At 48.0% G+C, this 24508-nt stretch overlaps 1 protein-coding gene across 2 annotated transcripts in view; it reads right to left on the minus strand.

The window, feature by feature from the left end:
- The window catches only part of PLCB1 (phospholipase C beta 1), a 2042221-nt gene that overhangs the window by 727692 nt on the left and 1290021 nt on the right, over positions 1–24508 (minus strand). The window lies entirely within an intron of this gene.

The raw sequence follows: 24508 nt of genomic DNA on the forward strand, positions 1-24508 counted from the left end.
AATGATTTTCAAGCATTAAGAGATCTATCTTTTCTACCCACGGAAGCCCTGATTCAAAACTCATACAGATTCTGTGGTTAGGGCAGTCATAAAAGTTCAGGTTTAATGTACAATGGCTACGGGAACATTTGATGCGATTGATGTTGTCAAAAATGCACGCCCAGGGGGAAGGAAATAATTGAATCTCTGAAGTAAACAAGTATCTGTCTCCTGCAAGTTCTATTTTAAAAACCGGCTGTGAGTCCCTCCTCCTGATTTCAGCGAAAGGTAACTAAACAAGCATTGGCAAAGCCAATAGGCCTCGTGTTTGGTTTTTATCAATGGTTACTCTGTTTTGTCATGATTTTTTAAAGCTTTATTGTTGGGGTCCTGCTCACCCCTCACCAAGATGAAAAACCAGGCTATAAACAAACGGCATATTTTGGTCACAAAAAGCACACATTGCTGTAATAGTACTTGGCAATGAAAGTGACTACTTTGTGTGTGGATGTGACCCTTGTGAAAGAGAAGAATGTTGTTAATTACAGTGAAGCTAGCCAGTAAAAAAATGGGAATGTGGGAATGACACAGACCAATTGCTGAAGAGGCCTGACAGAAAGTCGCATGATAAATATCTATATCTATATCTAGATATATCTATATCTATATATATATATACACAAACACACACACACACAGGCACAAGGCAGCTGCATTAAATTTCGTAAGGCCCCGAGAAGGTGGCAGTCCCCGGGGCTGTGGAGGGGGGCCACATGGCCCCCCACATCATTAAAGCCCCAGGGAGGTGGTGGTCCCCGGAGCTGCGGGGAGGCCGCATGGGTCCCCCGCATTGTATCTCATTAAAGCCCCAGGGAGGTGGCTGTCCCCAGGGTGTGGGGGGCTGTTGTCCCTCTGCATATTAGAAATGATAAGCCCTGGGGAGGTGGCGGTCCCTTGGGCAATGATAAGCCAAGGGGGGGGCTGTGTGCCCCCTCCTTATTTTTTAATATGCCCCCGGGACCTGGCCCACCGGGGGCTTTAAAAAAACAACCACGGGATACCGCATTTGTTTTTCCTGTTTTGTTCTTTACTGCAAATTCACAATGATGCCGTGAATTTGTGGCAAAAAAATTGACAAAAAGTTCTTTTTTGCCCTGGCAGGATCCCTCTGGGACCTCAGTGTCCTTACCCCAACACCTTTTCTTTTTTTGCTTTTTTTGGTGGTACACGACTGAAGCCAAGTCCCAGGATGGCTGCTATTCATGGCTGAAATGTTGGCAGACATCATAGCTGCTCATTTCCCTGCACAAGCTCGTCATTATTTGCAAAGTTGTCAGCCAGGATCAGCGGCTTAGATATACAAATGTATTTTCCCTTCAATATCTCCAAACCTACTAGATGGGTTTACACCAAATAAGTGAAAGCATAATCTGCATACTGAAAGTTAGCTTTCTGCCAAATTTGGTATGATTCCGTCCAGCAGTTCGGGCTGTAGTCGTGTTCAATGGTCCTATCAGAATTAACATGGGAAACACATGGTTTTTTACCCCCCCCCCCCTTTTCTCGGCCCCTACTTGACAGATCACCCTGAAAGTTTTGGTGCCCATCGAAAATAAACTGGGCACTTTTTATGGAAAGTTTTGTGAAGATTTCTCAAATGGTACTAAAGATATAGGCAAGTAAAAGAAATATATGTGTATATGTGTGAATATATATATATGTGTGTATGTGTATATATATATATATATATATTCACTGATGAAACAAAAGGTTATAGGGGCATTATACTTAGGTTCTGAATTTACTCGTACAAAACCATAGAAATTCAGCTGTTATAGTTAGAGTTCTCTCAAGTAACTACTCATTGGTCCAGAGTTGTGGTGAACCAACTCAGAAGCTGTAGTCACCTGAGTAAGGATAAGTGTACAGCTCAATGGTTAATCAGGCAGGTGAGTAGCTTAGGCCCTACCGTTACCAACCACCCTTGGATTGCCCATATTATGTACTTTGCCTGTTTTTTTAATAAAACTCCATGAATGTTTCTCTAATAGGAGTTTTGTTTTCAGTTGTGCTTTTGTGTTCATTGATGTGAGGTGTGTAAACATACTGCCAGGACAACGAGTGTGGGCATGAGCAATGGGATATTGGTGTTATGAAGGTTCCATTGATCTCCACTTTGCTGCTATTAGGGAACATTTGAAGACCACTGCAGTGAAAACAATATTTTCCTCCAAGCTTTGCTGAAGGTATCAGTCCTTCTAGGACAATAAAAAATGAAAAATCTTTTCCCAATACACGATGAATTAATTGCAGGACCAGAACATTTGGTGCCAAGTTCCCAGGAATGCTTCTACACATCTTGTACAAGCATGCAAGATGTTTTTTTATGTCTCCTATGGAAGTAAGCTGGTTTATAATATAAAATCTACACACTGAAAATTTGCATTTCATGCAAATTACTTCTCGATTCTCAGTTGCATTAAGAAAGCATAACTTAAATCATGCAGGTTGCATTGTTTAGATTCCACAATATTTTTTCAGTATCTGTGAAATACCAATTTCAGAGCTCTTGTTAAGCTTGTCCAGCCAGATATACCAATTCAGTAAGTCTTGTTTTCTTGAGTCCGTATTATGTAGTTTTTGAACAAAATCCTATGGAGCAGTAATATTTGTGGTGGATTCAGTATGTGACACAGCATGTAAACAAACACATGTTGGGGTTTCCCACCATGTTCAACTATTGGAAGTTAAACTTCTTTGACAAAACCTGAATCAAAAAGGTCCCCTGTTGGACCTTACATCCTTGGTGTGATTTTTCTTCCCCATACTTTTTGCCTTGAACCTTACTTTTCATACTGACTTTGGTTTTTTGGCATTAGGACTCTGCACACTTTACTACTGCTAAGTAGTGCTACATGCTTGTGCTCTCTCCTTCAAACCTGATAACATTGGCTCACACCCAATCTGCACATTTAAATTACTTGTAGGTACCTAGTAAAGGGGCTGTAGCCAGGGACTGTAGATTAAATGCTTCTAGTGGGTCTGCAACGCTTATTGTGTCAACCACTTAAGTAGACTTTTAAAACATGTCTCAGACCTGCCTTTGCAGTCTGAAAGTAGTTTTAAACTACTGTTTGCATCTGGCAAAATAAACTTTTTGCCAGCCCACACATTCATTTTAAATTCATATGTCATCCCTTGGGGAGGCCCTAAACAGCTCATAGGGAAAGGTGCAGTATATTTAAAAGGTTTTACATTTCCTGGTAGTGAAAAACTCATAAATTCATTTTTCACTACTGCAAGACCTACGTCTCCCATAGGATAACATTAGCACTATTGCAAGGCTTACTTCTCCCATAGGATAACATTTTGATTCTTCATTACATTTAATAAGTGATAACATTCAATTGGGAGCAAGAAAGCATGACGAGTTTGGTTTCTAACAAATTTTAATTTTAAACCGTCTTTTATAGCAAATGTCATATTTTAATTCACAATTCTGAAAATGGAAGTTTTAAGAATTTGGCATTTTTTTATTCTAAACTTTTGGTGCTGTGGACAGACACAGCATGATGCATCAAAACCACAGCTGCATGACTCATCCACGACACGGGACCCTGCAGCTCTTCAGAACCAGTGCTGTGTGGTGCCACCTTGAGGCAGGACCTCACATTGCAGTTCAGAAACTCCTCGGAACTGCAGCTGCGTGACATATCCTCAATGCAGGACCTTGCATCACAGCCCCACACCTCTCAAAATCAACGCTGTGTGACCTGGGATCTTGTAACACTCTGCAACCTGGATTGAAGATACTTCGTTCATCAGACCTTGCTTAATCTCTGTAGCCTACCGGCGCCCCATCACGGTCAGCCTGAACTTGTGACTTTGCCACAGTCTGGTGCAACCAGATAACCACAATTGGGGCTTTGTGCTTTTTGGCACTTTTTTTACCTGAACCTTTCAATAAAAATCTCAGCTTCTATTAATTGGATTTGTGTTGTTTTGGTCTCAAACAATGTATTAAACTGTATTAGATTTTTCTAAATTGGTGTGGGATTTTTGCCTCTACGTTAGGCCTGACTGGTTTATGCCAATCTACTAGAGGGTGAAGCACAGATGAACTTGGGGTTTGCTTGTAACTTCACCCTTGTTGTTTCACCTTGAGTTAGGTTTCATCCCCCTCCGCCAGTGACCAAATACCCTACACCCCCCAAAGGCCAAGAGTTTCAACAGTGCAAACAAATCATTGTAAATTATACCAAAGTAATTAAGTCCTCCATTGAAGATTTAGCATACATTTGTAAGAAAGTGAGTTGTTGGTTGACTGGGGTGAGAGCCCTGGTCAAGCAGCAACCACCATCCTTGTCAGGATAGGGCACAAACAAAACCCGAATTAACCTGTGCTCAGTAGCCTGGTAGTTTGGCACAGAAAAGTCAAGCTCAACATAGTGGCAATGTGCAAAGTACTTGTGCAACACTTAAAACAGTAATAAAGTGAAAACACACCACAAAAGGAGCCCACAGCAGAGTTAGGAAATAAAAAAGGTTTTCAAAAATAAAACAAGACCAAAATGACAAACATCCAATTAGTAGAACTGGAGATACTGAATTTAAGTTTTTAGGCAAAAAAAAAACACCAAAAGGTGTAAAGCACCAACTGTGACCATTTAGTCACACCTGACCGGGACACAGTCACAAGTTCATGCCAACAGCAATGTAGCATTGGCTGGATACAGGAGTCCAGTTAGGCCAGCTGAACTAAAAGTACCTTCAGTCCTTGTATGTGGAGCATTGTGTGGCTCCACGTCGAAGATGTATTGGACAGCAGAGGCGAAGCATGGGATCCGACATGTGGCAAGGTTGCAGTGCAAGGTCCTGTTGCATCCACATCGATAATCCCAACAAAGGGATATGTGATGTGAAGTCCAATGTCAGGGACACACAGTCAGGGTGATGCCTCAGTTTCAAAGAGCTGCAAGGCTGAGGTGCAGAGTCCGTCGTCGTTATTGATGCTGCTGTTGATGAGCAATACAAGGGCCTGCACCAGGGAGGCATCACACAGTGGCAGCTGCAAAGGTGATGCGAGTTGTGGCGGCAATGTGAGTCTTCACAACGAGTCTAATCCACTCAACAGTGGGTATGAGTCAGTTCTGCTTGGGTTTGCACTGTGCATGAGAGGAGATGCATCAGCTTTGCTGGAGGCGGTCAGAGCACCTTAGGCCGACTTCCAAGTGTCTAGGAATGGGATGGCACTACTTGGCAGTGCAGACTCACAGATGGCAGAGTCCAGGTGCATATGCAAGGTTGTTGGAAGACTATTATGTCCCTGAAGCTTCAGATCAGGAGATAAGCCAACAAGCCCTTGGAGTCACTCTGGGATCTATGTTGAACAGATGAAGATCAAGTCCTTCTCATCCAAGCAAGAATGCAGGAGGTCAGCCGAGCAAAGCAGGAGTCCAGAAAAATGCAGTCCAACAGAGCAGCGGTCCTTCAGCAGCACAGCAGCCCTTCTTCTTGGCTGAATATTCACAGATTCACAAGTGCACTGAAGTGGTGGTGTTTGAGGCCCAATTTTTAGATCTTGGTGCCCTAGTTCTGGAAGGTGGGAGAAGCTTCTAGACAATGACTTTGATGTGCAAGACATTTCTTGCCTTCCCAGCCCTGGCTCCAAGGTGGTTGGAATGACAATGCAGGGTTGTTAGGCTCTTTGTGTGGAGACAGGATACAGCCTATTCAGGTGTAAGTGAGGCTGTGTCCAGCTCCTCCTTCCCATCCTGCTAATGATGGTCCATCTAGTCACACCTGAGCTCCAATTGTGTGTGGCTGTCTAGTGAGAGTAAACAAAGCCCAACTGCCATGTACACCCAGTCATGTGACCAGAGATGGGCTGCAGACACTAATTTGCTAACGCAAAAAAAGCTAAAGTTCTAAAAGTGGCATTTTCAGAATTGCAAATTAAAATCCAACTTCACCATAAGTTAGGGTTTTAAATTGTAATTCCAGAGATACCATACTTGAAGAGGATCTCTCTTCCCATTTAGAAATTACACATATAAAATGTAATAAGGTAACACCCATGTTATCTTATATAACGTTCTGGTCAGGTTGCAGCCATCCAATCAGAGCATTAATGTTTGTGCATGCATTTGTGAATTTGTTGCAATAATTGCGAAAACGTCACAATGGATCTGTGGACCTAGATATAGAAACGTTTTTTCCCTTTAATATCTCAAAAACGAGTGAACGGATTTACACCAATTAACAAAAAGCACCATCTGCGGAGCAAAATCTAACTTTTTGCTAAATTTGTTGTAATTCTGTCCAGCTTGGGCTGTAGTTGTGTTTATAGATCCAATGAGAATTACCATGGGAAACAAACTTTTTTTGACACCACCCCCCCTTTTCTAAAACCCCTGCTTGACAGATCAACCCAAAACTTCCCATACCCAACAATAATCCTTGGCACACTCTTTCTGGAAAATGTTTGTAAAGATTGATCTAACGGCGCCAAAGATATAGGCAAGTCAACAAACACTTTTTCCATGGAAACATGGTCCTAACTATAACTATCTACTGGCCAGTATGTAGTTATAGTTAGGATCATGACCCCCCACTGGCCTGGTCCCCCTGCAGACCTGGGGGGCACCACCTCCTCAGAAATTTGAAGAAAAAGAATGGAGGGGGCCATGCACCCCCCCCCCCCCACACACTTCCTGGGGACCGCCACCTCGCTGGGACATTTTGTTAGGTATATGAGGGGGTCTAAGCCCCCCACACTCCCAAGGACCATCACCTCCCGGGGCAAACATTAAAAAAGAAAAGGGTGTCCGTTTTGGACCCCCGCAACCCTGGGTACCACCACCTCCAGGGGGCTATTTTAGTTGGAGGGGGCTCCCCTTTTAGAAGCAACTGATGACCCTGGGGACCCCCACACCCCAGGGCTGGCCCACCCCTGGGACATAGCTGTTTGCAGTGTGGCATGGCTGCAGCTTTACACCTGCCTCCAATCCACAGCAAACACTCTGCTCGCAGTGAGGGGGCAGAGATGCAAGCAGGGAGACAGAAGATACATTGCTCTAACAGTGCAGCTCCCTCTCTGTGACAGCAATTCTGGTTCCCGCAGAAGGTAGTGAGCCAGCTGAGACCTTAGGGCCTTCAGACTCCCCCCACGGTCCCAACATTGTGACTGGGTGCCCTTGGGGGCACTTAGGTCACATGGCTGGGCCCTGGGGGATGAGGTCCCACGGCCAAGATCAGCCTGGGTAGGAGGCCACATAGAAACTATAACTTGTGCCCTCGCTTTGCACTGCTAATCACCCCAAAAAATTCTACACTCATGGCATCTTTGATAACATCATTGATAATATCAATGTAATATTTGTAGTAAACTTTTTGATGAAAAAACTGCACATGGTGAGTGTGCGAGTAATACTTACCTTAGGGCAAGAGTTATAGTTACTTGAGATAACTCTAACTATAACAGGTGAACTTCTATGGTTTTGTACATTTAAAATGTGAGCCTAACTATAACATCCCTGTAACCTTTGTTTTTTTAAGTGAATTTCTATGCTTTATTTAATCTATTCCCCAACTGTAACATCCCTGTAACCTTTGTTTTTTTCAGTGAAATATTATATATATTGGCAGCCACGAAAGTAACTGAAGGACGTGCACTCAGGCGAGCTGTGCATCAAAAGGTCTTAAACAGTCTTGTTCCCTCAAAACAAGTACGTTTTATACTGTGGTATCAATATATATTACAAAAAATAAACAACAAAATAGGACTGTTCCACCTAAAGTAAAATGAAAAAGGAAAAGAAAATAGCAGTGCCACCTTGGAGTGTATTATACTAATACAGTGTAACATAATGTTGCACCAAGTACTGTTCACAGAAATTAAGCATTATTATATATACTCAATTGTTGACATTACAATGCCGAACCACATCCGTGCCAACCGACAGCATATCTCATTAACGTACAAAGGCCTACTTTAATTACCTGATCCATATGTCTGAAATCAATTTAAAGTGAGCAGTACTTTGTTAAAACCAAATGATGTGCCTAGAGATTACATGGTCATTCAAATTAACAAAATATCCATCTCTTTTCAAAACCAATCTTACGGAAAGGAAAGAATTAAAATTGAAAAGAAAAATTAAAGAAAAATGTAATTAATGGTACAATTATATCCAACAAATGAAAATCCAAATACAAAGTCTGGTTAAAGTGATCAAATGAAGGTGGTCCACCATGGATGACATTAATCACCCAAGTGTATGCTCAATTCCTCTTCCATATTCAATCCCATTGGATACTTGGTTTCCAAACCCAGAATATACCTGGATTCAATTCTCCGAAGTTTAAGTTCCTATTTCCACCACGTGGATCCCATTTTATATGGTCGACAGCAAAGAACTGGAGCAAATCTCTATTGCTGCAATGAAACTCTGCAAAATGGTGTGCCACAGGGTAGTGACTATCCCAATTGTTAATCACGCTCATGTGTTCCAAAATATGCTTTTTAACTGGATGGATTGTGCTGCCTACGTATTTCTTTCCACAAGGGCATAACAAAACATATATATTACATAGTCTGAGCCACAGCTCAAAAATGTACTAATGCTCTTATACCCTTTATCATGAGGCAATGCAAACTCTTTAATAGCACTGCTGTTTTTACATGCTCTGCATTTTTGCAAGGGTGAAAACCCTTCAAATCCAAGACTATGTTGCAATGTGGATCAATAAATTCACTTCACATCAAAGAGTTCCATAGTCATCTCCCCTTCCTATAAGTTATACTAGGCATGTCACTGATCTTGTTGTGTACAATAGGATCACATTTAACCATCTGCCAATTATTCGTCATGATCTTTTTTAATCTCTTTAGAAGCATCATTAAAAGGTAGTGAGGAATCTAATTTGATCACTTCCACTTTCAGGGATGGACAAATCATTCTCAAATACTAATGACTCTCTGGTTTTCTCCTGTACTCTCTTGATCGCTCATTGCAACAAATGCCCAGGTTAACCTCTCCTACGAAATCTAGTAATCATGTTCTCTTGTTCAATGGAGAAAGACTTGTCCGCGCTGCAGTTCCTGCGGGCACTGAGGAGTTCTCCATAAGAAATGTTCCATTTCAAAGGTTAAGAGTGATCACTCCGAGCATGTAAGATCGTGTTGCCTGCTGCAGTTTTATAAAAAAGGCTACTTTGTAATTCAGTGCCTGTTAGAAATGGGGTTTCTGGTTCCCTAGGGTAAGCACCTCAGCCAGTCAGAACCCACCCACTCTAGTCAGGGCAAGGGAGTTACACGTCCAAGATAACCCCTGCTCACCCCCTTGGTAGGTTGACACGAGCAGTCAGGCCTATCCCAGAGGCAATGTGTAAAGCGCTTGCACAACACACACAACACACGTGACGCACTATCCCCATCACAAAGGAAACACAACACCAATTTATATGAAAATATACTGTATTGTACACAACACAATTATTAGACCAAACATCACATATCAGTAGTATCCTGCTACTTTAGCTGTTGTCATAACGTTACATGTTAGTTACTTTGCAAACTAGCAGTAGTCACATATAACACACAGGTTACTCAGTATTCTGCACCATAAGCAGTAGTCAGAAAATACTTTAATACACCAAAGCACTTGTAATAAGAATATCATCAACGCCCATAGTAGGAGCATTATAAACCAAATGGCAAGTCATAAAAACATATTAGTATGGTATGCCCATAATAGGAACATTTGCATACATGTATAAAACATCATAAGCAGGTAGGGAATATATGTATCAACTAAGTCTGTAAGAAGAACTTAGAGTATATATATTGTTCCTTTAGGGAGTACCTGGTTTAATGATAAAGGCACCTTCAGTGCCTAGAAGACGAAAAGTGGGGCCCCCAGCGCTCCTCTGCGCAAAATGGGGGCCTCTGGTATCCTTTGAGGCAGAGGGGGTGGCACGCACCTCCTCTGTGCTATGGATAGGCCCCTCCTGGGGCCCGCAATCACTGGGGGCCCTCTGGGCCTCAACCAGCCCTCACGAGGGGGGGCCAAAGTCCTCTGAATAGTGTAGGGGGGGCACCACGCACCCCCTCCGAGTGGTGACGGATCCCTCCTGGGGCCTGTGATTGCTTGGGTCCCCCCGAGCCTGCACTGGCCCTCCGAGTCAGGGGGGACCACAAAACTGGCACTGGCCCACGAGGGGCCAACAAGAGGTCTGCGGAGCAGGCGAGCCTCTGGTGAGGCTGCCGCCCCGCCTGCAGATCTACAACGAGGTCTCTGGGGCTCGGCAGGCTTAGGAGAGGTGTCCTCCTCTCCTTCCTGCCTCTGATGAGGTTCCGGCCTGAATCAGGGCTTTCTGGTGCCCCGGGGGCACCAATAGGTGCACGCTTTCTCCGGTCCGAGGCAGAAAGGATTTCTTCATGCCCCAGTGGCACCGTGAAGCGCGCTTCACTCGCGCTTGAGTTGAACAGCCTCCCCGGGCTGCGGCGGTCATCCTCAGGCACCCCAACGCACTTTTCAATGTGCTGGGACATCAAATGAAGCCCCGGTAGTGGCGGTGAATTTCCATGCCACAATCTGAAAGAGCGCTCTTCAAAGCGCTAACCATATTTACAGCAGCAGCACTCTCCACAGCGCCACTCACAGATATCGGTGGAAGCACTCCTCATGTCTGCAGATCGTTGCAGGGGTCAGGGGCCACAGCACCCTGCCCCTGGGGGACAAGAGTCCTTGGAAAAAGGCCCACAAGGGGAGGGGCCCAGCAACAGGCCAGCACAGAGGATGTAAGCAGGTGGCAAGTCCTTTGCAGTGACCAAGCAGGTCACAGGTCAGCACAACAGCAGCAGTCCTTGGCGGTTCCTGGTGAGCCCTTCCAGTCCTTTGTGTCCAGTTCCAAGATGATTCCAAGAGTCTCCAAATTGTGGGGAAAATTCCCCTGTGCTTATACTCAGTCCTTGCAGTGCTTTACAATGGTGGGGAGAGGAGGTTCCAACTGGTTCTGGGAGTGCCCCCTCTCTCCTTCAGCACAGGCTCCAAACATCAGTAGGGGGTAAACAACCCTATTGTGTGAGGCCAGGGCACAGCCTTTACCAATGTAGGGGTGCCCCGCCTCTCCCTTCTCTCAGCCCAGGAAGACTATTCAGTATGCAGATGCACCTCTGTGACACCTCCACCCTCCCTGTGTACAGACTGTCTGAAAAGTATGCACAAAGCCCCAACTGTCACTCTGCCCAGACGTGGATTAGAGTAAAGCTGCAAAACACCAGAGTCATAAGCACAGAGACTATCTTTTCAACCAGCAGTGAAATCCCAGGCCCGCAGTCAGCGCCTCAGCCACTAAAGCCACCACAAGCCCAAGAGGCAGGTCTTCAGGCAGACAGGCATCGCATGAATTCCACACCCCACAACAACGTGGAAGCCTCCTCAAAGGATGCAGTATCCTACAACTTGTTCTAGCTACCCCCCAGTCTCCGCAGGAAAGCCAAGAGAGCCAAAAGGCCAGAAATGTGGCAGTCAGCCATGAAGCAGCAAACCGTCCAACCCAGAAAGAACATGTGACCCAGAAATCCCCCTCAACCCAACCTGAGACGTCTGCATTGCCCAGGTGGTCATCACGGACCAAGACGCCAGTCCAACTGCCCCAAGACACCCTCAAATTATTATGTCAAATATGGGCAAACTATTCTGATCACCATCGTCACAACCACCCGAAAAAGGAGTCCCTTCTGGGCCTGAAGGGAATCCTGAGGTACAAAAATATCTGGAGGGTGAGCAGGAAGTCCTCTCTTATTTGGGTACCCAGAAGTGTGCAGAAATACTGGCCTCCTACTTGATGAATTCCTCATATGGACATTCCTCCTGCACTGCTGACCAAGATCATAGAGCAGAGCCAGAATCAGACACTAGGAGAAGGGCAAACTGAGGCAGCACAGCCACACTGCAGACAGATAATGCATGGATGTCCCTGCTACCCACCATTCAAAGGTCCGTGGAGGTCCTTCGGTACCAGTCCAACAAGATGGACATACAACCGACCCTACTCAACACTTTGGCCCTCTATGTCACAGACATTGATGAATAGTTGGGGGGACCTCAATGTATTAATAAAACCGGCCCCTCAAAGGCAAAACTAATCTTCAGCTACGGTCTGATTGTGGACAAACTTTAAACTCTCCCTTCCATGCTCAATAATGTCCTAAATGAATTCAAGAAAGAATCTACTGATAGAAATGGCACCCCTGACTTAAGAACATCAGATCATAGGGAGATAAGTCCGGAGCCACTTGCTCCCACCAACATTCAGACACCAAACACTAGAAGCCAGCTCAGGGAAGCCCTGGCCACAGAACTCACACCATCTGAGGTTATCCCAGCTCCAAATGACAAACAAAGATGGATGCAAAGGAGGAAAGGTGATAACAACAGAACAGTCATGAACCAACCAGCTATGTACCCCCTCTTCTATACTTCTTACCAAAGCAAACCCATTCGGAGGACACACCATCCAGCCCAGCTTTCCAAACACTGGACAATTCAGGAGCTACCAGCCAACCAACTACAGAAGAACCCTTCCCCACTCACCAAAATTTCAGGAGGGCTGACATGTAGGAGGTATCAGAAATATTAACATCTGAGGACAAAAGGTCCACTACACCCACGACTAGGGTCTTCTAAGTGCCCCCTTAGGGAATTCTTAGGGCCCCACAGCTCATCAATAACCCTGCCGCTGCCCCCGAATGACCCAGCTCAGGAGGGGAGCCCAGTCAGGGACCCAACAGCAGCCAGAGGAACCATCAGGACTAGAGACAGGCCCAGCAGAGAGCTGAGAGCAGTACAAATAAGTCCTGTTGGCATCCCTACCTCAACTGAGGATATCCCTGACTAGGGTTCAGGGCATCAAATACTATCCAGGAGCACAGGGAGCTCACAGATCAGGGAAGCAAGCACAGAAGGCTCAGTCTGTTGAGACCTAGAAGATGATGGCCACCCACAAGCAAACTTTCCCACTTCAAAGCAATTTATGTAAATAAGAGAAGAATCCGTCAGATAGAACCTGATCAGCCAGTCAGTACCCCAAGAGGCGGGGATACACAACACATCACCTCACCAACTAACAGCTCAACTCTTGTATCTTAGTTCTCAAACCTGAGTATGAGTCAGGAGGCAACTTTGATGTCCAGAAGAGAGGCAAAATCCTACTGCCACTGTCAATCGTTCCAACCTTAGCCGACATAAGGTTCAGCAACTTGCTTACAATAGAGTTCATCAGGCCAGAAACAACCTCGGAGCGTGAAGTCACTAAGGCCACTTGGAGATCACCATCAATCACCCAAAAAATACTAGCTGAACAACATACATTCAAGGTGTGGGGAGAAACATCTCTCTCCACCACATTACAGGATACCTCTCTCCTCTTCTCCCCAATATGGGCAACACAACTATTGGCACAATAAAAACCACCATTTATATACTCAGGGGAGCCAGGGGGAAGTCGCCCACAAGGGGATGGGTGCCCAACTTCAGACACAATCAACCTCAGCCCCATGGGATAAACTAAATATGGATTCTGATCTCAGGTGAATATCCAGAACCATCACAAACATTAACAGTAACCAATGATCAAATCTGCACGAGAGTTGGGTATTCATGCAGTACAAATCCACCCTCTGTTTTTGCTCATGGAACATCAGTGGCCTGACAAGCAAAGTAACTGATCAAGAGTTCCTGCTCTACATTAAGGGGGTGATTTTAACCTTGGCGGACGGCGGAGGCCGTCCGCCAAGGTACCGCCGCCAAATGACCGCACCGCGGTCAAAAGACCGCGGCGGCCATTCAAACATTTCCTCTGGGCCGGCGGGCGCTCTCCAAAAGAGCGCCCGCCGGCCCAGAGGAAATGCCCCTGCAACGAGGACGCCGGCTCAGAATTGAGCCGGCGTAGTTGCAGGGGTGCGACGGGTGCAGTTTGCACCCGTCGCGTATTTCAGTGTCTGCATTGCAGACACTGAAATACACAGTTGGGCCCTCTTACGGGGGCCCCTGCAGTGCCCATGCCATTGGCATGGGCACTGCAGGGGCCCCCAGGGGCCCCGCAGCACCCCCTACCGCCATCCTGTTCCTGGCGGGAGACCCGCCAGGAACAGGATGGCGGTAGGGGGTGTCAGAATCCCCATGGCGTCGGAGCGCGCTCCGCCGCCATGGAGGATTCCCCCAAGCAGCGGGAAGTCGGCGGGAGACCGCCGACTTTCCGCTTCTGACCGCGGCTGAACCGCCGCGGTCAGAATGCTCGTGGGAGCACCGCCAGCCTGTTGGCGGTGCTCCCGTGGTCGGGTCAGAATGACCCCCTAAATCTTTTGACATACTTCCGTTCCAGGAAATATGGCTGGCTGAACCAGCCCAACTACATGGCTTCATGTGCTTCTTTACGCCAGCAGTCAAGCTGTCTCTATACGACCACCTATCATGCGCGCTGGCAACTTACATATCATTAAACTGTACAACTGCAGCAGAAGAAATTCACTCCACCTCATTGACAGTTAAAGCAGTCAAGACCAGCCTTATTTTTGAGGGGAAAAAGGGGGCGGTATTAATCCTCAATGCCTACATCCACCCAAAACCCCAAGAGCAAAATTCTGAGCACCTCGTGGACCAGCTCTTGGTGCTTATAAGTGAGCTGGACACTCCCAACCTTATTCTTTCTGGGGATCTGAATCTATACCTCTTAGGCTTCTCTGAGGATAATGAAGTATTGGGTCAGTCCTCATATTGGGACATCCCCGAACAAAGCAGAAACATTCACAGCAGAGCGAGCAAAACAACTAGGTGCCTACTGGATGACTTAGAGTATTTCAACTTTAGGGTGCTCAACTGTAGATTCTGTGAGGACACCCAGCCGGCGGGCTCCTTCCACTATGTTTTCACTTGCTCAACAATAGACTACATGTTTGTCTCCTTTTTATTATTCCAGCGTGTCTACACATTCCGGCTAGGAGACAAAGGGGACAGTGATCACCAGCCCCAAGATATGCTCCTTTTAGTGGCAGCGCCCACATTGAAATGTTTGGTTGAAGTACCAGACTCCAGCAATATGACCAATTATTTAAAAAAATCAAAACTGCACTAGCAATCACAGAGGATGTGCTTCAATCTCAAAGGACTTATTACAAATACAAGAAACACCCATAAGCAGATTAATCGACAGATGGGAAAGCTTCACCGCCAACCTAGCAAACCTTTTTTTCCACGTCAGCCAAAACAAAACTGCACCAAACCGCTGGGGAGGCAGGATGGATTTCCTTCGCCCAGTGGAAACAACTGAAGCAGCTCAAAAGTGTGATAAAGAACATGCTGAGATCACTGAGACACAATCCGGGGAATTCCTATCTCCAACCACTACTCTGCCAACAAAAAAGTAAGCTCAAAAAATTTAATTGGAACATCAACAGAACTCGAGAAGATGAGTTCTGGGCAAAGCAACTTTCAGATATCAAATCTAAAAACAGTTCGGAGGCACAGTGAACAAAATAATGCGCACATCCCATGGGGCGTGGCTCCTCACATCTCTAAAGAGACCTAGGCAGACTTTCTGAGGGCTCACTTTAATCAATAATTTGTGAGCCAGCACGCAAGTACAGCGACAGAAGGTACCTCAAGCAGGGACCCTCAATGTAGCAGCACCACCACCATAGTTGGCAATCACCAACTTGATCCCAGGCCATCTCATATAACCATAATCAAGTGCCAAATTGCTAAAGGCAGGAGGGAAGGGGCCTCGGACCGAATTCTGTCCCACACAGCATCTTGTAGCAAGATCTGGATTACTGGGTGCGGACCCTGGACCCTCTCTTCCGGAAACTCATTTCACTGGGGAAACTCCCATCACCCTGGAAAGGCTCAGTCATTTCTACAATACACAAAAGCTGAGACAAAGCCTCACCAAAAAAGAATTGCCTGGACACTCTGATTGACGATGAGGCAAAATACTTTGCAGGCACTCTCCTAGAGAAACTTCAAGCCCGGGCTTCGATGAATGTAATCATCCCATTCAATGAAACTGAATTTCCCAAGCCCACAGGCATAATAACCACCATCTTAGCAATGGAAATGCTCGTGGATATGGCAAGGTCCTCTAGGCAGCCCCTCCAACTCTGTTTTATAGATTTCAGGGCAGCATTTGACAATATAGACCAGGCTAGGCTCTGGAGGAAACTGGCCTACTCAGACATCCCACGGCCTCTGTTGGACAGGCCAGTCCTACTTCACACAGATACCAGGGTGCAGGTGAAGTTGGCTGAGGGCACACATCTCTCGAGGCAAATTCCAACTACCAAAGGGCTCAGGCAGGGGTGTGTGCTTGGCCCTAAGCTATTCAACCTTTACATGGTGGGCCTGATGCAGACACTCATCTCTTGCAATTAGCATGCCCCTAGGCTGGGGAATATGGCACTGTCCAGCATTTATATGCCGATGATGTGGTCATGGTCAGCGACACAAAGGTGGGCCTGCAACACCTTTTCAACGCAATGCAGGCATACGCAGCAGAGACCTTCCTGGAAGTAAACCTTGAGAAGACAAAAACAATGTCAATCAACTGGGGCACGAAAAAAATCCCATTCTGGCATCTGGGGAACAGAGAAGTCCAGACTGCAGAACATTACAAATACCTAGGTATAATTATTGTTAGAAATGGGGTCTTTGGTTGACAGTCAGGTTACCCCCTGTTCAAGCAAGGACCCTCACTCTAGTCAGGGTAAAAGAGAATCACCCTCAGCTAACCCCTGCTTACCCCCTTGGTAGCTTGGCAGAGCAGTAGGCTTAACTTCAGAGCGCTAGGTGTAAAGTATTTGTACCAACACACACAGTAACTTAATGAAAACACTACAAAATGACACAACACCAGTTTAGAAAAATAGGAAAGATTTATCTAAACAAAACAAGACCAAAACGACAAAAATCCGACATACACAAGTCAAGTTATAAATTTTTAGAGATTAAACTCAAAAATAGCGCTTAGAAACAAAAATGCTTCAATGAGATGTTAATACGGGGTCGTGACGGAGTCGTTCCCAACAAGCCGACACCAGCGGCGCCGGACACGGAGTCGTGTAGACCCCCAAGTACAGTACCTTTGGTGAAGAGGGAAAACAGGCCGATGCGCGAAGTCGGGAATCGCGGCGTCTGTGCGAAACGTTGAATCAGTGCACTTCGAGCGGCGTCGATCACAACATGGTGCGGCGACTTCCATGGAATCGCAGACTTCAGCGGGGCTGCTGCGGCGTCGGGCCTGCGAAGAGCGTCGAGTTCCAGCGAAGGTCACGACGTCAGGTGCAGGCGGCGTTACCGGATTCAGCAGCAGCGTCGGTCCGAAGTCGTCCGAAGTCGATTTCCTTGGATTCCACCAGCTTTCCTTTCAAGGGCCCAGGGACTGGATAGGGCACCACTTGTCAGAGCAGGAATCTCTCCAGAGACTCCAGGTGCTGGCAGAGAGAAGTCTTTGCTGTCCCTGAGACTTCAAACAACAGGAGGCAAGCTCTAAATCAAGCCCTTGGAGATTTCTTCACAAGATGGAAGGCACACAAAGTCCAGTCTTTGCCCTCTTACTCTGGCAGAAGCAGCACTGCAGGTAAGCTCCACAAAGCACAGTCACAGGCAGGGCAGCACTTCCTCCTCAGCTATCAGCTCTTCTCCAAGCAGAGGTTCCTCTTGGTTCCAGAAGTGTTTGTAGATTTGGGTGCCCTTCTTATACCCATTTTAGTCTTTGAAGTCACCTTCCTTCAAAGGGGACTCACACCTACTTGTGAAATCCTGCCTTGCCCAGGCAAGGCATCAGACACACAGCAGGGGGTTGGAGCCGGCATTGTCAGAGGCAGGCACAGTCCTTTCAGATGAGAGTGACCACTCCACCTCTCCCTCCTAGCAGAGATCGCTAATCAGGAAATGCAGGTTACACCCCAGCCCCCTTTGTGTCACTGTCTAGTGCGAGGTGAAAAACAACCCAACTGTCAAACTGACCCAGACAGGGAATCCACAAACAAGGCAGAGTCACAAAATGGTTTAAGCAAGAAAATGCTCACTTTCTAAAAGTGGCATTTTCAAACGCACAATCTCAAAATCGACTTTACTAAAAGATGTATTTTTAAATTGTGAGTTCAGGGACCCCAAACTCCACATGTCCATCTACTCTCTAGGGGAATCTACGCTTTAATCATATTTAAAGGTAGCCCCCATATTATCCTATGAGAGACAGCCCGTGGAACAGTGAAAAACGAATTTAACAATATTTCACTGTCAGGACATATAAACCACATTACTATGGCCCTCATTCTGACCTTGGCGGGCGGCGGAGGCCGCCCGCCAAAGTCCCGCCGTCAGGTTACCGTTCCGCGGTCGAAAGACCGCGGCGGTAATTCTGACATTCCCGCTGGGCTGGCGGGCGGCCGCCTTCAGGCCGCCCGCCAGCCCAGCGGGAAAGAGGCTTCCACGATGAAGCCGGCTCGGAATCGAGCCGGCGGAGTGAAAGCTGTGCGACGGGTGCAGTTGCACCCGTCGCGTATTTCACTGTCTGCGCAGCAGACAGTGAAATACATTTAGGGGCCCTCTTATGGGGGCCCCTGCAGTGCCCATGCCAGTGGCATGGGCACTGCAGGGGCCCCCAGGGGCCCCGCGACCCCCCCTACCGCCATCCGGTTCCCGGCGGGCGGACCGCCGGGAACTGGATGGCGGTAGGGGGGTCGGAATCCCCTCGGCGGCGCAGCTAGCTGCGCCGCCTTGGAGGATTCCAATGGGCGGCGGTACACTGGCGGGTGACCGCCAGTGTTGCCGGTCCGACCGCGGCTTTACCGCCGCGGTCGGAATGCCCATTGGAGCACCGCCGGCCTGTCGGCGGTGCTCCCGCGGTCCTCCAACCCGGCGGTCATGGACCGCCAGGGTTGGAATGACCACCTATGTGTCCTACCTTAACCATACACTGCACCCTGCCCTTGGGGCTACCTAGGGCCTACCTTAGGGGTGCCTTACATGTAAGAAAAGGGAAGGTTTAAGCCTGGCAAGTGGGTACACTTGCCAAGTCGAACTTACAGAGTAAAAATACACACACAGACACTGCAGTGGCAGGTCTGAGACATGATTACAGGGTTACTTGTGAGGGTGGCACAACCAGTGCTGCAAGCCCACTTGTAACATTTGATTTACAGGCCCTGGGCACCTCTAGTGCACTTTACTAGGGACTTAACAGTAAAACAAATATGCCAATCATGGAGAACCAATTACGTACATATTTTAAACAGGAGCCCTTGCACTTTAGAACTGGTTAGCAGCGGTAAAGTGCCCAGAGTAACAAAAACAGTAAAATCAGAGTCCAGCACACATCAACAACCTGGGGAACAGAGGCAAAAAGTTAAGGGAGACCACGCCAAGGATGAAAAGTCTAATATGTGTCCCCCCAGCTAAAAGTGGGGAGCAACTACCCAACCTCATGGGAGTTCTCATCACTAAGGCGGAAGAACCTGGACAGACCATCAGCATTGGCGTGCTCTGTACCAGGACGGTGTTCCACCGTAAAGTCCATCCCCTGTAGGGAAATGGACCACCTCAACAGTTTTGGATTCTCACCCCTCATCTGCATTAACCATCTGAGGGGCCTGTGGTCAGTCTGAACTCGGAAGTGAGTCCCAAACAAGTAGGGTCTTAGCTTCTTTAGTGCCCAGACCACAGCAAACGCTTCACGTTCCATGGCACTCCACCTACGTTCCCTGGGTAGTAACCTCCTGCTAATGCAGGCTACGGGTTGATCTAGGCCCTCTTCATTAAGCTGTGAGAGTACTGCTCCAATACCATGCTCTGAGGCGTCTGTTTGCACAACAAACTTCTTGGAGTAGTCAGGTGCCTTCAGCACAGGTGCTGTGCATATGGCATCCTTCAGGGCATCAAAAGCGCTCTGGCAAGCCTCTGTCCAGATCACTTTCTTGGGTTGCTTCTTAGATGTCAACTCAGTTAAGGGGGTAACAATGGTACCATATCCCTTAACAAACCTCCTGTAATATCTTGTGAGACCTAAAAAGGCTCTCACTTTAGTCTGGGTCTTGGGAGACTCCCAAGCTAGAATCGTGTCAATCTTAGGCTGTAGGGGTGCCACCTGGCCACTCCCCACCTGGTGTCCTAAGTACACCACAGAACCCTGCCCTATTTGGCACTTGCTCGCCTTAATAGTGAGGCCTGCCTTCTGCAGGGCCTCTAACACTCTCCAGAAGTGTTGCAGGTGTTCCTCCCATGTGGAACTAAACACAGGAATGTCATCCAGGTAGGCGGCACTGAACTCATCCAGTCCTGCCAACACCTGGTTGACCAACCTCTGAAAGGTGGCAGGGGCATTCTTCATCCCAAAGGGCATCACGTTGAAGTGGAAGTGCCCATCTGGGGTAGAGAATGCTGACCTCTTGTTTGCCTCCTCAGTTAAGGCAATCTGCCAGTACCCAGATGTTAAATCAAACGTACTGAGGTACTTGGCAGCTCCTAACCGATCAATGAGCTCATCAGCTCGGGGGATGGGGTGTGCGTCAGTCTTGCTGACCGCATTGAGACCCCGGTAGTCCACACAGAACCTAAGTTCTGGAGTGGCACCAGGAGCAGCAGCCTTTGGGACCAATACCACTGGGCTGGCCCAAGGACTGCTGGAGTGCTCAATAACCCCTAGGGTTAACATTTTGGAGACTTCCTCCTTAATGCAAGCCCTGACCCTGTCAGTCACTCTGTAAACCTTATGTTTAACAGGTGTACTGTCCCCAGTGTCCACATCATGTGTGCACAGGTGTGTGACTCCTGGGATCAGGGAAAACAGCGAGGCGAACTGTCCCAACACGTGGCGACAGTCCCTCTGCTGTTCCTCAGTCAGGGAGGGGGAGAAGATCACTCCCTCCACAAACCCATCTTTCTCTCCTGAAGACAGGAGGTCAGGAAGAGGCTCACTCTCTTCCTCCACCCCGTCATCTGTCGCTAGGAGCATGGATAGCTCAGTTCGCTCAAAGTGTGGTTTGAGGCGGTTGACATGTAGGACCCGCAAAGGGTTCCTGGGGGATTGCAAGTCTACCAGATAGGTGACCTCACTCTTTCTTTCCACTACCTCAAAAGGCCCAGTCCACTTATCTTGGAGAGCCCTAGGCTCCACTGGTGCCATGACCCACACTTTTTGTCCAGGCTGAAACTCAACCAGAGTGGCATTCTGGTCGTACCACCGTTTCATATCCTCCTGGCTTGCCTCCAGGTTCTCCTGAGCGAGACTCCTGAAACGGGCAGTCTGGTTTCTTAGTGCCAAGATGCAGCTAAATACATCCTGGGGTGGTTTACTAGGAGCTTTCTCCAAAGCCTCCTTCACCAGACTGAGCGGTCCCCTCACAGGATGGCCATAGATGAGCTCAAAGGGGCTAAAGCCAAGTCCCTTTTGAGGCACCTCCCTGTAAGCGAACAGAAGGCATGGCAAGAGGACGTCCCATTTACGCCTCAAGGGCTCTGACAGGCCCTGAATCATGCCTTTCAAGGTGCGGTTGAATCTCTCAACCAGACCATTACTTTGGGGGTGGTAAGGTGTGGGTGAACTTGTACGTTACCCCACACACCTTCCACAGAGACTTCATATAAGTGGATATGAAGTTTGTACCTCTATCGGATACCACTTCCTTGGGGAACCCCATGCGGGTAAAAACTCCCAACAAGGCACGTCCCACCACGGGGGCAGTGACCGCCCTTAGAGGAATGGCTTCTGGGTACCGAGCGGCATGGTCCACCAAGACCAGGATGAACCTGTTGCCCATGGCTGTCTTGGGATCCAGAGGCCCCACAATGTCAATTCCTACCCTTTCAAAGGGAGTACTGACTACAGGTAAAGGTTGGAGGGGAGCTTTGCATTTCCCCCCACTCTTGCCACTTGCCTGACAAGTCTGACAAGACCTACAATAAGCAGCTGATAGCTTGTGCATCAAGGGCCAGTAAAAGTGGGAGACAAGCCTCTTATAGGTCTTGTCCTGACCTAGATGTCCTGCCAAAGGCACATCATGAGCCAAACCCAGTAGGAAGGCCCTGAAGCACTGGGGTACCACCAGCATACGAGCTGACCCAGGCTCAGGAACCTTAGGCTCACTATACAGGAGGCCATCCTCCCAATATATCAGGTGAGTACCTGGCGCCTCGCCAGCCGCCTGGGCTGCAGCCTGCTGCCGCAGCCCCTCAAGAGTAGGGCACTCCTTCTGCGCTGTGCAGAATGCTTCCCTGGTGGGTCCCCCTTCCTGCTGCCACTGTGACAGCTCAGGGACCTCCCCCAGTTCAGCCACCTGCTCCCCTGTAGGTTCCGGGCATCACCCTCAGGCTCCGCCTCCTCCCGGACCATAGGAACCTCGGGGGCCGGTTTCCCACACCCCCTGCCCTTCCTCTTCTTGGCGGTCCCCTGGGCCACTGTTTCAGGCTCCAGGGGCTCTTGACTACCCTGATTGGCTGCCATAGACCAGGTGGATACGCATACCCACCCAGGCAGACCCAACATCTCCAAGTGAGACCTGTGTTCCACCTCCTTCCAAGGGGAATCCTCCAGGTCGTTACCTAGCAAACAATCAACAGGCATGGTTGGACTCACAGCTACTTTCCAGGAACCTGAGACCCCCCCCCCATTCAAAGAGAACCTGCGCCACTCTGCAGAGGCGCTCAGAGTTGTCTACCGCAACTACTTGGTGAAGTACCCGGGGATCAATCTGCTCTTCAGACACCAGGTGAATCCTCACTGTAGTCACACTGGCTCCTGTGTCTCTCAGAGCCTCCACCCTCTGTCCATTGATGGTCACCCATTGCCTGTACTTCTTAGTGTTATCAGGCACTAGGTTTCTCTGGACCATCTCACTGTCCCCTAGTGAGACAAGGGTCATTTCTGCTGGTTCCCACCCACCTGAAACCAACTCCTCCCCAAGCGCTACACTGGCCAAACCCTGGGACGGTGCACCAGTGGGTGCCGGTGTACTTCTGGGGCATTTGGGGTCCCCCCTCACATGACCCACCTTGTCACATGCATAACACTTACGTGGGGGACCACCTGCCACTGGCTTCCCTTTGGACAACCATGGCTTCTTTTCACTGGGGGGTTGGGAATCCTTACCCTGGGAATCAGTTTGGGGCCCTTTAGAGAACTCCCCCTGTTTGCCCTTACTCTCCCCTTTCTTCTGAGAGGGACCCTGCCCACCCTTGGCGGACCCTGGTGCTCTCCCAGCGGTCCGCTTCCTGTGCAAGCTTCCTGGGGTCAGTCAGCTTGCTGTCAATGAGGTGCTGGCGCAGCTCTGGAAAACATAAACTGTACAAGTTCTCCCAAGCAATTAAATTGTAAAGCCCCTCATACGTATTTACCTTACTGCCCTTCACCCAACCATCCAGTGACCAGCAAAAAGAATCAACACATTCCAACCATGTTTGGGATTCCTTTCTCTTGTAGGATCTAAACTTCTCCTTGTACTGCTCAGGGGTGAGACCATACCGGGTGAGTAAGGCCTCCTTCATGACAGGGTAGGTGAGATCCTGAGCATCCCCTAAGGCTGTCAGTGTGTCCCTCCCCTCTGCCTCAAAATGTTTCCACAGGGCTGCCCCCCAATGAGCTTCAGGGACCAGGTTCATGTGGAGAGCTGACTCATAACCCTTGAACCACAAGTAGATATCATCCTCCCTCTTATAATCCCTCACAAGGTCTTTTGGGATGTGTACCCTTCTCTCAGGCTGCACTGTAGGATTGCTGCCACCATCTCTACTGGACTGGCTTCTATGATCCATCTCTCTCAAGCTAAGCTCATGAGCCATTGCTAACTTCCTCTCCTCAAGGGCTAGCCTCCTCTGCTCCAATTGGTACTCCCTTTCTGCCTGTCTGTCCTGTAACTCCTCAGGTGTCAGACCCTTGGATGAGACACTGCTACCTGCCCTGGAGACCTTCTCCCTGGACATAACAGGCCCACCCACAATACCATTGTGTACTGAACACTCTTCCTCATCCTCCTCATCTCCCTCATCCTCTGTGTGCCCTTCAGTGCTCTTGGCTGTCACCCAGGCCCTCAGCGCCTTTTGCAGCTCCTCCTTCCTGGATGAGCTCTTAATGGGACAGTCAAAACTTTTACAGAACTGCTTCAACTGAGCTTTGGTATAACTCTCCAATTTCTCAAGGTCAAAGTCAGCTCCAACTGATGCATCTCCAAGTAGAGACATGATGAAAGGTAAAAAGAGTGCAAAGTTCCAAATGCAGAAACAAGTTCCCAAATGAAGTTCCAGAAAAGTCAATCACAGGATCAGCGAAAAAAGAAACTGAATGCAGAGCAAAAACAGTCCAAATAGAAAAAAACTAAAATCACCAGACTAGTAGTATGTGGTCACGTAGTGGTCTGAACTCAAACAGTAGTGTACATTTAATTACTGTATGTCAAGTACAAATACAAGTCCAAATCCCAACCGCTGATCACCAATGTTAGAAATGGGGTCTTTGGTTGACAGTCAGGTTA

This window comes from Pleurodeles waltl, chromosome 5, assembly GCF_031143425.1.
Source record: "Pleurodeles waltl isolate 20211129_DDA chromosome 5, aPleWal1.hap1.20221129, whole genome shotgun sequence".
In the NCBI taxonomy this organism is placed as follows: domain Eukaryota; kingdom Metazoa; phylum Chordata; class Amphibia; order Caudata; family Salamandridae; genus Pleurodeles; species Pleurodeles waltl.